This window comes from Mobula hypostoma, chromosome 2 (assembly GCF_963921235.1).
Source record: "Mobula hypostoma chromosome 2, sMobHyp1.1, whole genome shotgun sequence".
Lineage (NCBI taxonomy): Eukaryota > Metazoa > Chordata > Chondrichthyes > Myliobatiformes > Myliobatidae > Mobula > Mobula hypostoma.
Genome location: NC_086098.1, coordinates 173,309,769 through 173,322,645, shown reverse-complemented (window position 1 = coordinate 173,322,645; position 12,877 = coordinate 173,309,769).

Genomic DNA, 12,877 nt, shown 5'->3' with positions numbered 1-12,877 from the left:
TCAGGGGTTTCTGGGTGGCAGGTTTCGAAGGGCCGGAAATACCTGTTCCACGCATTATCTCAACCAGGCAATCAGTCAATGCATAAATAAACTTAATGAGCTGAATGACCATCTACATCATAAAAAAATATAAAATGTTGATACCAGAACCCCACCAGACATGGGTTTCAGTCACCCGATAGAGGCTATACTATGTCACCAGGGAATGCAGATGCTAGAATCTGAAGGAACTCAGAGGGGATTTGATCTAAAACATCAACAGATCCTTCCCACACTCCAACCACCCCCGACAGATTCTACTCAGCCTGCTGAGTTCCTCCAGCCTATTGTTTATTTCTCTTTCTACTGAGCATGGTTCTTTTTATCTGGAATGTTCTTTCCCAACTTTTTGGTGCTTTTCAAGATTCAAGATTATTTATTGTCCTTCTTCAATACATGAGTGAAAAGGAGCCCAACATATCGATGCGATTACAAAGAAGACATGTCACCAGTTACATTTCACAAGGACTTTGAGGAGATATTGTATGTCACCAAAAACTCCAACAATTTTCTACAGATTTCCCATGAAAGCATTCTAACTGGTTACTTCACTGTCTGGTATGGCGGGGTCTCTGTACAGGATCAGAAAAAGCTGCAGAAAGTTGTAATCTTATCCCGTTCCATCATGGGCCCCAGCTTCAAGGACATCTGAAGGAAGTGATGCTTCAAATAGGCAGCATCCATTATTAAGGTTCCCATCACCCAGGACATGTCCTCTTCTTATTACTACCTGCAGAGAGGTTTCAGGAACCTGAAGACACACACTCAACATTTTAGGAACAGATTTTTCCCCTCCATTATCAGATTTCTGAATGGTCTATGAACCCATGAACACTACCTCACTACTTTAGTAATTTCTAATTGAAATTTATGGTATTTTTATGTATTACACTATCCTGCTGCCAGAAAACAACAAATTTCTTATAAACCATATAACAATTACAGCATGGAAACAGGCCATCTCTGCCCTTCTAGTCCGTGCCGAACTCTTACTCTCACCTAGTCCCGCTGACCTGCACTCAGTCCATAACCCTCCATTCCTTTCCTGTCCATATATCTATCCAATTTAACTTTAAATGACAACATTGAACCCGCCTCAACCACTTCTGCCAGAAGCTTGTTCCACACAGCTACCACTCTCTGAGTAAAGAAGTTCCCCCTCATGTTACCCCTAAACTTTTACCCTTTAACTCTCAACTCATGTCCTCTTGTCTGAATCTCCCCCACTCTCAATGGAAAAAGCCTATCCACGTCAACTCTATCTATCCCCCTCATAATTTTAAATACCTCTATCAAGTCCCCCCGTCAACCTTCTATGCTCCAAAGAATAAAGACCCAACTTGTTCAACCTTTCTCTGTAACTTAGGTGATGAAACCCAGGCAATATTCTAGTAAATCTCCTCTGTACTCTCAATTTTATTGACATCTTTCCTATAAATCGGTGACCAGAACTGTACACAATACTCCAAATTTGGCCTTACCAATGCCTTATACTATTTCAACATTACATCCCAACTCCTTCATTTCGTGACATAAGGCAATGCTAATAAACTTGATTCTGATTCTGACGGAGAATTATTGTTACTCTGGATCTGGTGCAGAGCAAAAAAAAACACAATAAGCATAAAAACACAATAAATGTAAATATGAAAGCAATCCTATAAAACAATGAGTGTTGCTGTCCTGTATGTACATAAGATTAGCTTGTATACATAGACTGATTGAATGTACAGGTCGACCTTCACTAATCCAGCACCACTGGGACCTGAGGAGTGCTGGATTACTGAAAATGCCGAAGTACAGAAGGATCACATTAAGCATTAGCTAACCAACTCATCATACCTTTAAAATATCATCTAAATCACTACAAGTTAGATAATAATGAAACAGAAATATTAAATGAGTAGCAAGTGAAATTTTAATAAAGTAATATACTGTACAGGCACAGTTAAAATAAAGGGGACAGGTAAATGTACAGGAATTAACTTGTACAGAAAAGTTGAGTACTTCCACTTCTAAAGTGAGACTTTAATATACCCTCAGGCAAAGTTACATGTCTGCAAGTGTGGGGTTGTCAGGATCATCAACATCTCCATCTTGAAAAATGAATGAAGCATCAGGAACTGGTGCTGAAACTGGCACAACAGTTTCTTCAAAAATGTCTAGCAAAGTCACACGATCTCTCAATGCCTTATACCCTGTTGGCAATTCAGCATCTGCTGTTGTTAGTGTTCTTCTTGGTGTACATCTCCAATACAAAGCAGTCTCATCAGCATTGTACACCTGCTCGGGGCTTAATTTTTCATCGGAGACTAACTTGGCAAACACGTCAACAAACTCTGCTGCTGCTTCCTTGTCTGCTGAACGTTTTTCACAACACACTGAACAAAATTGTAAGCCGTGACACTGCTTGAACCGATGAAGCCAGCCTTCACTATAGTCACACTCATAATTTAGCCCTGGTTCTTCGTGAAACACTTTTGCTTGTTCCTTCACCACATCTCCAGATAGTTCAACACCTTCACTTACACTGTTACGAACTGCAACGTTTTAGACATAAATCAGCAGCAAGAGATTTCACACTGAGTCGGGTTTTAATGTTAAAACCACTATCTTTATTAGTAACTACTTATAATATCGTGACTTAACCAAGATAAACTAAAGTTAACAGTGTTATGTGTGTAATATAACTCTCAAATTAAGTTAAGCTTGGGGAAATAAAGCTTAAAGTCTCGAGATGATGAAGTAGGGAAAGTTCAGTCATCTACGGAATAAGCGATAGGAGAGAGGTATTTGTAATCCAGGGTGAAATGTAGAGAAGAGGTAATTACAAAGTATTTCACAGATTCCACAGTGGTAAAACGAGATAACAGTCGCTGTAGATCTGTCCGTCGTGTCGTTCCAAATCCACATACAAATTATCACCGAAAGTGATCTGTCACAGGGATATCGTCTTCAAGTGATCACCACACAGCATACCCAGGCAAGGGTTAACACATAAGCAGTCTCCATCCCAAACAAAATCCTCTCCTTTGGATTATAGGAGGTGACAGTCCCACATTCATTGTGCACTCCGTGCCGATGTTTAACCCACCCTTGCGGGCACAAGAGAGTTCCAAACCCCAGCTGTGACAAGCTGAAGCTACCGGCTTCCCAGTCTCTCTCTCGACTGTGACTGTCTGTGTCCTTGTTTTAAAGTTAACCAAGCTGCAAGTCAGTCAGTGAACAACATCATAGTCCCGCCTCAATTAGGTGCTCTTAAAGTGACAATCCACAGTAAAGGAAACCTGTGGGTTCATAACAACACCAAGATTAAACCACGTTATCAGCACTTTATCTAGTTCCGAACTTCTCTCGTCTTTCATTGTTTTTCTTACGCATATCTGTTTCTTTGAACCACTATCAGCAAAAAAAAAGCATCCGTTGTTTTTCTGTTGCTTTATATTGTACACTGTGAAAGAGCCAGTGTTGTAACACTCGCACAAGCTTTTCACCAATACACCACTGTCCAGTTTTCTCAAGAGTTCAACCTCATCTTTATGGATAATGTGCCGTGTTTTCGCTTCACAGCACGGGGTGCATTTCCTTTACTCACTGGGGCCATAACTGGGGCTAAAAAAGAGCCAATGATATTAATAAATGCAGGAAAACAAGCAGGAATGACCTGTCTGTGCTTACAAGAGCACGCCAACACGTGAACAGATGTAGCGCAACCAAAATAATGCGCAGCAGAATGGTACGGTGGCCGGGAAATTTGAAATTACAGTTGTGCAGAAAATTTGAAATCAGTACCGGATTATCAAAGGAACCAGATTACAGGTAGTCGAATTAGTGAAGGTCGACTGTACATAAAGTGAAGCTTGGTGCAGGAGTATCTGAACATAAGGTGACGCTGACGGGAAATGATTAAGTGCCTGATGTGGATGTAATGGTGGTGGGGGGTGGTGGGGTGGTGGGGTGGGTTCGTGGGTGGAGACGTTGATCAGCCTGTCATTGTGGGGGAAGTAACTCTTGTTGAATCTAGCGGTCCTGGTGTGGATGCTGCACAGCCTCTTCCCTGATTGAGTGGGACAAACAGTCCATAAACTGTTTGGGGAGACACAGCAGCATAGTGGTTAGCCCAGCACTTCACAGTATCAGTGACCCAGGATCAATTCCTGCCGCCGTCTGTAAGCTGTTTGTATGTTCTCCCCGTAGCCGCGTGGGTTTCCGTAGGCTGCTTTGGTTTCCTCCCACAATCCAAAGGCGTACTGGTTGATAGGTTAATTGGTCACTGTAAATTGTGAGTAGGCATGGATTAAATCTGGGGTCGCTGGTCAGCTTGGCTCCAAGGGCTGGAAGAGCCATCTCGGCGCTATATCTCAATAAATAAATAAATAAACAAACAGGGTGGGTGGGATCCTTCATGATGTTGCTGGCCCTTCTCCATTTCAAATTGTTTCTATGCTCTTTCTGAAATATTCTGAGCAACCAGAGATAATCATTTAATCATTTTTTTCCCCTTCAGGTGAAGAAGTTGCAGAAACAGGCAATGGAACTAAGAAATTGATCTCACTCTTTTTGAGGCTGTGGAAACCTCTCAGCTAGTCTGCCAATGTTGCTGACAATTGGGTCCCAGTTGGCCATCTGATTGGCGAGCTCTTATCTACACATTTGGATGTAATGTTTCTTATTTATGGTATAAGAAAGAGTTGAACACAAAACTTTGACACCTTTATTCTTTTACTCTTTGCTTCTCCTTTCCCTTCTCCTACTACAACTACTGTCAGTTTCTATCAGCACTTAATCAAACGATCATGAAGTAACACATTTTATGCCTCATTCTTGACTTACAAAAGAATTTTGGATAAAAAGCATCAGAATCCAACACCCTAGAATCCTTTGTTTGCATCTTTACCTTGTCTTGGTAAACAAATGTCTCTTTTAAGAGATTTCATACCTAGGTTGACTACCTAGGCATATCTGTACATTATCTTGCAAAGTACAAAGTCAATTTATTATCAAAGTGTGTATATATATATATGTTATCATATGCAGTCCTTGCCTTGTCACAACACAATATCTTACAAAATGATGGTCACCTTTCTCTATTCTGAAGTGTATGCACTACCCCTTCTCCCATCTCTCCCTCCACTCAATGCTCCATCACACAACACACCTTCCCCATGTGGTGCAGCAGATGATCTGGTATTTCTGCAATAGGAGAGTGTCACAGAAAATACTGGAAGGAGGAACACTATTACAGCAAACAGCTGGAGGGTCAGATCCTTGTTCAGACGCAGAGATGGCTGGACAGCGTGCACAGCTTGCAGGCAATCTGGTAGGTCGGAGCTGTGACTGAGTATAGATTTCAGCAAGGCATTTGATAAGGTACCCCATGCAAGGCTTATTGAGAAAGTAAGGAGGCATGGGATCCAAGGGGACATTGCTTTGTGGATCCAGAACTGGCTTGCCCACAGAAGGCAAAGAGTGGTTGTAGACGGGTCATATTCTACATGGAGTTCGGTGACCAGTGGTGTGCCTCAGGGATCTGTTCTGGAACCCTTACTCTTCGTGATTTTTATAAATGACCTGGATGAGGAAGTGGAGGGATAGGTTAGTAAGTTTGCTAATGACACAAAGGTTGGGGGTGTTGTGGATAGTGTTGAGGGCTGTCAGATGTTACAGTGGGACATTGATAGGATGCAAAACTGGGCTGAGAAGTGGCAGATGGAGATCAACCCAGTTAAGTGTGAAGTGGTTCATTTTGGTAGGTCAAATATGATGGCAGAATATAGTATTAATGGTAAGACTCTTGGCAGTGTGGAGGATGAGAGGGATCTTGGGTTCTGAGTCCATAAGACGCTCAATGCAGCTGCGCAGGTTGACTCTGTGGTTAAGATGGCCTTCATCAATTGACGAATTGAATTTAGGAGCCAAGAGGTAATGTTCCAGCTATATAGGACCCTGGTCAGACCCCAATTGGAGTACTGTGCTCATTTCTGGTTGCCTCACTACAGGAAGGATGTGGAAACCATAGAAAGGGTGCAGAGAAGATTTACAAGGATGTGGCCTGGATTGGGGAGCATGCCTTATGAAAACAGATTGACTGAACTCGGCCTTTTCTCCTTGGAGCAACAGAGGATGAGAGGTGTTCTGATAGAGGTGTGTAAGATGATAAGAGGGATTGATCGTGTGGATAGTTAGAGGCTTTCTCCCAGGTCAGAAATAGCTGCCACAAAAGGGCACAAGTTTAAGGTGCTTGGGAGTAGGTACAGAGGATACGTCAGTGGTAAGTTTTTTTACGCAGCGAGTGGTGAGTGCGTGGAATGGGCTGCCGGCAACGGTGGTGGAGGTGGATACGATAGGGTCTTTTACGAGACTTTTGGATAGGTACATGGAGCTTAGAAAAATAGAGGGCTATGGGTAACCCTAGTAATTTCTTATTTTTTGTAATTTATTTATTATTGAATTTCATCATCAAACATTTCCATAAGATGTATTTCAGATACGGTGTGTGTATATATATAATATACATTTGTCACAAATCACCACATAATATTTTTCTGAGGTATACACTTATAGAAAGGAGAGGAAAGAAAGAACAATCAAAATAATAAAACTATGTCAGAGTAGGAAGTAATCTTTTTTTAACAACATATTCATTGACTTGTGAGAATAAAATCAGGCCTATGAGGTGTTATGTCATTAAACCATTTTCCCAGTACGAATAAAATTATTCCAACTTATGATTAACAGATGCAGTTATCTTCTCCATTTTGTAAATGTCCATTGTAATTTCCATCCATATATTTAAAGTTGGACTCTCCTGTGATAACCATTTCCTGGTAAGAGTCTTTTTACCAGCCATCAGCAGTATATTCATTAAATATTTATCTCTTTTCAACCATTCTTGAGGTATATACCCAAGATATATGGTCTTACTCTCTAAGGGTATTTCACTTTTAAAGATGTCTTGTAGGGCATTATGTATCCCACTCCAATAGTCTTTGATTACGTGGCAATCCCAGAAAATATGATAATGGTTTGCATTTTGATTTCCACAATTTCTCCAGCAAACAGGGACGTTACTATCATAATGGGATTTCTGAGAGGGTGTAATAAAATATCTTATCAAGTTTTTCCACCCGAACTCCCTCCATTTCTGTGAACTGGTATACTTCCATTGATACCTCCATATTATTGTCCGGTCTTCCTCAGATATTGTTATCCCTCCTTCCTTCTCCCATTTTGTTTTAATGTATGAAGTTGAATGTGTTTTAAGATTTGACAGACCCTTATACACGCTTGAAATGATTCTACTACCGTTATCTGAATAATATGCTTTTCTAAATAGCTCTATCAGACATGTACTTGCCTTGGTTACATTTTTAACCATTCTAGTAACATACTGTCGCATCTGTAAATACCGGAAAAAGTCTTGTTTTTCTAATAAGTGTTTCTCTTTGAACATTTCAAAACTGAACAGTGTTCCTTCTTTCATTATATTGCAAATAGCTGTTATTCCTTTAGCTGTCCAGTCCTTAAATCTAGCATCCAGTGTATTCGGTGTAAGATCCGAATCATATGCACACCATTTAAGAATTGCAATGTCTCTCTCCAGTTTATATTCTTTTATAATAGTTTTCCATATTTTAAGAGACCATTTCACACACGGGCTGGCAATATTATTTATGTAACTTTGTAGGTTCTTATCAGCCAAGTTTGCCTGTATGGGGATGGGAATTATCCTCTCCTCAATTTTTTTCATTGAGCGTCATATGATGGGTTACACCAGCATATCACAGCGCTCAACTGTGCTGCAAAATAATAATCTCTAAGAGAAGGTAGGCCCCATCCCCCCTTTTCCTTGGCTAATTGCAAAGTTTTGAGATGAACCCTAGGCCTTTTACCTTGCCATATATATCTTGATAGCATCTTGTTCCATTCATTGAATTGATTTTAGTTAATCTCTATTGGTAGGGTCTGAAAGAGATATAGTAATCTGGGCAGTATATTCATTTTAATAGATTCAATCCTTGAACTGAGACCAAGAAGAGGAATTAGGTTCCATCTTGTTATATTTTCCTTTTTTTGTTATATATAGGCTGATAATTGCATTCTGATAATTTTGCCAAATCTTTTAGCATAATGATGCCCAAATATTTGACGGACTCTGTTTGACGTGCCCAAGGATATCGACTTTCAATTTTTCTTGGTGAGCTATAGTTATATGAAAGTAGTTGGGTTTTATCTATGTTGATCTTGTATCCTGATAATTAGCCATATTGTTCAAAGGATTGCATCAATTTAGGTAAAGAGTATGTTGGCTTTCCTGGATAGATCAAAATGTCATCCACGTAACAGGCCAATTTATGCTCTGTCCCTATAATAGTAATTCCCTGATATCTTCATTTTGTCTGATATATTGAGCTAATGGTTCCAGATATAATGCGAAGAGTAGCGGTGACCATGCACAACCCTGTCTCATGCCCCTTTCTAGGGTAAAACTATTAGATAAGTATCCATCGATTTTAATCCTGGCAGTAGGATTGTCATATAGTGCCTGTATAGTTTTAATAATTGTGTCATGTAGACCAAATCTATGTAAAACTCTGTACAGAAAATTCCTATTAACCGAATCAAATACCTTTTCAGCGTCCACGCTTATCACTATTGCTTCAATTTCATTTTTTAAAATATGATTCATAATGTGAAGTGTCCTTCATATATTGTCTTGTGTTTGGCGTTGTTGTATAAAACCTGTCTGATCATTATGTATCAGTGTGGGTAGAAACTCTTCTAATTGTTTGGCCATGATGGATTCTATAATCCATATTAAGAACGGATATTGGTCTAAATGACCCACGTTCCATTTTCTCCTTGCCTTCTTTCGGTATAGCTGAGATTATCGCCTCCTTCCAGCTGGGTGGCATTTGCGCCTTTCTTAGGGCCCAGTTCAGTGTGTGGAGTAAAACAGGAATTAACTCACTTCTAAACTCTTTATACTACTCTGCCAAATATACATCTGATCCTGGTGACTTGCTTAATTTAAGCCTGCTAATTGTAGTTTTTAGTTCAGCTTCAGTTATGTCAGCAGTCATCGTTCTATTTTGTTCTTTGCTTAAAGTGGGTAACTCTAAAGAATTGAGGAAGGTGTCAATTTGGGTTATGCTTCCCCCTGGAACTTTGGAATATAGAGTTTTGTAAAACATTTCAAAAGCTTCTTGAATTTCACTTAGCTTATTTTTTATCACTTTTGTTCTTGGATCCCTAATTCTATGAATTGTATTTTCTGCTGTCTTTTTTTTCAGTTTCCACGCCAGTATTTTCATAGATTTAGATCCACTTTCATAGTGTCTCTGTTTCAGAAACATTAAATTTTTTTTCTAATTTCTTGTGTAGCCAAACTATTAATTTCATTCCTAATTTTTAAAATTTCCTCCAATGTATCCTGTGCCAAACTCAATTTGTGTTTCTTTTCTAGTTCCTTCAGCTTATTTTGTAATTACTCTGATGTTCTATTCCTTATTTTTTATATGAAGATATCACTGTAATTTTCCCTCTTAAGACAGTCTTCAGAGTATCCCATAGAATGGGATGTGAAACCTCTCCACTACCATTGAGTTCTAAGTAATTTGTTCCTTAAAATAGGGATCATTGAGTAGACTTGAATTTAGTTTCCAAACAGTATTCTTTGGTTGTTGGTCAAAATCAACAGATAAATATATAGGTGCATGGTCACTTACATCTATTGTCCCAATTCCACAGGTGATTATTTTGTCTCTATCTTTTCCAAAGGTTGTGAAATAGTCTATTCTTGTATATACGGAATGGGGGGCAGAATAATGTGTGCAATCCCTTCTGTCGGGGTAAAGGTCCCTCCATATATCAATTAGACCAACATCCTCAAAAGGAGTGTTAACTTTCTTATGTAAGGACTTTGTTTCATAAGTTTTTCTATTGGAAGAGTCTTACTTTGGCTGTAATTGTAAATTTAAGTCTCCCCCACATATCAAGAGACCTTCTGTTTCCGTTACCATAATATTAGTAATTTTCTGGAAGAAACTAATTTCACTTCCTGGGAACACACATCAAAGTTGCTGGTGAATGCAGCAGGCCAGGCAGCATCTCTAGGAAGAGGTACAGTCGACGTTTCAGGCCGAGACCCTTTGTCAGGACTAACTGAAGGAAGAGTAAGAGATTTGAAAGTTGGAGGGGGATGGGGGGATCCAAAATGATAGGAGAAGACAGGAGGGGGAGGGATAGAGCCAAGAGCTGGACAGGTGATTGGCAAAAGGGATACGAGAGGATCATGGGACAGGAGGTCCGGGAAGAAAGACAAGTGGGGGGAGGGAACCCAGAGGATGGGCAAGGGGTATATTCAGAGGGACAGACGGAGAAAAAGGAGAGTGGGAGAAAGCATGTGTGTATAAAAATAAGTAACAGATGGGGTACGAGAGGGAGGTGGGGCATTAGCGGAAGTTAGAGACGTCGATATTCATGCCATCAGGTTGGAGGCTACCCAGATGGAATATAAGGTGTTGTTCCTCCAACCTGAGTGTGGCTTCATCTTTACAGTAGAGGAGGCCGTGGATAGACATGTCAGAATGGGAATGGGATGTGGAATTAAATGTGTGGCCACTGGGAGATCCTGCTTTCTCTGGCGGACAGAGCGTAGGTGTTCAGCAAAGTGGTCTCCCAGTCTGCGTCGGGTCTCGCCAATATAGAAAAGGCCACATCGGGAGCACCGGACGCAGTATATCACCCCAGCTGACTCACAGGTGAAGTGTCACCTCACCTGGAAGGACTGTTTGGGGCCCTGAATGGTGGTAAGGGAGGAAGTGTAAGGGCATGTGTAGCACTTGTTCCGCTTACAAGGATAAGTGCTGGGAGGGAGATCAGTGGGGAGGGATGGTGGTGATGAACAGACAAGGGAGTCATGTAGGGAGCGATCCCTGCGGAAAGCAGAGAGAGGGAGGGAGGGAAAGATGTGCTTAGTGGTGGGATCCCGTTGGAGGTGGCGGAAGTTACGGAGAATAATATGTTTGATCCGGAGGCTGGTGGGGTGGTAGGTGAGGACCAGGGGAACCCTATTCCTAGTGGGGTGGTGGGAGGATGGAGTGAGAGCAGATGTACGTGAAATGGGGGAGATGCGTTTAAGAGCAGAGTTGATAGTGGAGGAAGGGAAGCCCCTTTCTTTAAAAAAGGAGCACATCTCCCTTGTCCTAGAATGAAAAGCCTCATTCTGAGAGCAGATGCGGCGGAGACGGAGGAATTGTGAGAAGGGGATGGCGTTTTTGCAAGAGACAGGGTGAGAAGAGGAGTAGTCCAGATAGCTGTGAGAGTCAGTAGGCTTATAGTAGACATCAGTGGATAAACTGTCTCCAGAGACAGAGACAGAAAGATCTAGAAAGGGGAGGGAGGTGTCGGAAATGGACCAGGTAAACTTGAGGGCAGGGTGAAAGTTGGAGGCAAAGTTAATAAAGTCAACGAGCTCTGCATGTGTGCAGGAAGCAGTGCCTATGCAGTCGTCGATGTAGCGAAGGAAAAGTGGGGGACAGGTACCAGAATAGGCACGGAACATAGATTGTTCCACAAACCCAACAAAAAGGCAGGCATAGCTAGGACCCATACGGGTGCCCATAGCTACACCTTTAGTTTGGAGGAAGTGGGAGGAGCCAAAGGAGAAATTATTAAGAGTAAGGACTAATTCCGCTAGACAGAGCAGAGTGGTGGTAGAGGGGAACTGATTAGGTCTGGAATCCAAAAAGAAGCATAGAGCTTTGAGACCTTCCTGATGGGGGATGGAAGTATATAGGGACTGGACATCCATGGTGAAAATAAAGCGGTGGGGGCCAGGGAACTAAAAATCATCGAAAAGTTTAAGAGCGTGACAAGTGTCACGAACATAGGTAGGAAGGGATTGAACAAGGGGGGATAAAACCGTGTTGAGGTATGCAGAAACGAGTTTGGTGGGGCAGGAGCAAGCTGAGACAATAGGTTGGCCAGGACAGGCAGGTTTGTGGATCTTGGGTAGGAGGTAGAAACAGGAAGTGCGAGGTGTGGGAAATATAAGGTTGGTAGCAGTGGATGGGAGATCCACTGAGCGGATAAAGTCGGTGATGGTGTGGGAGACAATGGCCTGGTGCTCCTTAGTGGGGTCACGATCGAGGGGTAAATAAAAGGAGGTATCCGCGAGTTGTCGCTGTGCCTCGGCAAGGTAGAGGTCAGTACGCCAGACTACAACAGCACCCCCCCTTATCGGCGGGTTTAATAATTAGGTTAGGATTAGTGCGGAGGGAGTGGAGAGCACAGCGTTCCGAAGGAGTGAGGTTGGAATGGGAACAAGGTGCGGTGAAGTCGAGACGGTTGATGTCCCGTCGGCAGTTAGCGATAAAGAGATCCAGAGCAGGCAGAAGACCAGAGCGGGGTGTCCATGAAGAAGAGGAGGGTTGAAGACAGGAGAAGGGGTCATCGATGGGGGTGGAAGAGTCCTTGCCGAAGAAGTAGGCTCGGAGACGGAGACAGCGGAAGAAGAGTTCCGCATCATGGCGAATGCGGAACTCGCTGAGGTGTGGGCGAAGGGGGACAAACGTGAGGCCCTTACTGAGGACATTCAGTTGTCTAACGACAGAAAACTTGTACATCTATATTACCCCTGAAATACCCCAATAAGGCAATTTATTGCACAGTGTTGCAGCCTGTGCCCCACCAGAGATAATACCCTCCTACCTCTCGCAATAAATTGTTCTGCCAGCAGAGTGGCAGAATCCATTCTTCTCTCTCTCTCTCTCTCTCTCTCCTCTGCCCCTTTGGGCACAGGCCGGCTTCACCTGGGTAACACCTGAGCTCCAGT